The following is a 1819-nucleotide window of genomic DNA, read 5'->3' as shown; positions in this document are numbered from 1 at the left end:
ATAAATGTGGTATCATTAGAAAGGTTAGGACATCTAGTTTACAAAAATGATTGGTAAGAAAAAATACTGGGCCTCACTATGACACATGAGCACTTTTTTGACCTACCCTAACCAAAAGAAAATGTTTATGGCATCTGATATTTTTTTTCTGCACCAGTTACCAAATCATCTTTTAAACAAAGGGGACATTTAGGACACCAAATGAAAGCTGTCTTTATATTGAATTGACTACATTTTGAATTATGTGCACAGCTTTCTTGTTGATTAGAGGGTATGACTTCATACAAACCCACATGTCAAAGGCTGTAATGACAAACTCTTGGCCTACTTCATGTCTGGTGTCTTCTGTACTCGCAGGCATTCTTTTTGAGTTTTGTATTCCATAACAGGGTGGTTAATTGCTGTGTAGTAATCCAATATGTCATCGTAAGGCCCAGTATTTTTACTGTTGCCAGCTATTTTTGTAATCTAGACCTCCTAAGCTTTCTAATGATACCAAATTTATGGAGTTGTGTGTACGTGTGTGGGGTTGCACATGCTGGCCAATGGCCTAAAAAGTCTTCATTACAGTTCCCTCTTTTCAGTTTTAGCTGTTATGACACAGGTGTCAAAAACAGTGTTTTGAGACGTGTGACTCCAGTCTACACAAGTTCATTTACTTTTGTGCAGTGATGCTACCTTTAGTGTTTGATTAACACGACTGTTTCAAAATAAAACATGACAAAACAGAGTACTACGAAAGTGTTTTCCATTCACTGGATATAAAAAACACCGCTGATGTCAAAATTAAGAGATCAGGCTATATTTTTTTTTGTAATCGCTTCCGTGCTTCCAGTCCCTTCGTAAAGACAAGTGTGAGAATTCCTGACTGAGTCATAATCAAAAACTGCCCAATCTGTAACTGCCGACACTGCACCGTGATTGCATACCACTTCTACCACCTCCTGGAGTAGTTTCATTCATCCAGGAGCAGTTTAGGCAAAAATCCAGTGTGTGAACACGGTGTGCGATCACAGAGCAGTGTCGCCGGTTACAAATTGGCTGATTTTTGATTATGACTAGAATTATTACGCTTGTCTTTACTGAGGGGCTGCAAGTACGGAAGCGATTACAAATAAATTAATAGCCTGATCTCGTAATTATGAGAAGATCTCATAATTATGAGATCTTTTCTTGTAATCACAAGATCAGCGGTCTAATTTTTTTAACCAGTGAATGCAATGCAAAAAAAAACAAAAAAAAAAAACTGAAAACATCAAGGACTAAGATTTTTTTTAAACATCAATGAAAATTCCTATTACAGATGTGAAGTAATTCAACATGTCATCACAAGCTTATTTTACCTTCACTGAAATGTTCCAAAGCACCATAAATATTAGAAATAACTAAATACATCAACAACACCATTTCTCACAGAAATATAAGCTGTAATGTAAAGCCACTTAAAGCTGAATGATTCACTGTGACATTTAACACATTATCAAGGCTACTGAGTGTATACACCAGTTTTCAGCTTTTTATTCATTTTTTCCAACTTTGACTGGACCACTTCTTGTGTTGGAACGTCAGCCCGCACAGGGCTCATCTGTGCAGATAATTACTCAGACACGTCTAGTATTGACACATTTCTTGTCCAATCACTGCACTACTACATAACAGATGTATTTGTGCAGCTAATCAATTCAGTGTCAAGGTCAACCAGTAAAATTCAGGTAATTTACTGATGCAATTTATTGAGCCACTGGTCAAATAAGAATCTCATGGTTTTTTTTTTTTTTTTTATTATGTTGTGTCTTCCACAAAAATATAGATATCCACA

This window comes from Thalassophryne amazonica, chromosome 6 (genome assembly GCF_902500255.1).
Source record: "Thalassophryne amazonica chromosome 6, fThaAma1.1, whole genome shotgun sequence".
NCBI lineage: Eukaryota > Metazoa > Chordata > Actinopteri > Batrachoidiformes > Batrachoididae > Thalassophryne > Thalassophryne amazonica.
This window is presented reverse-complemented; position numbering follows the sequence as displayed.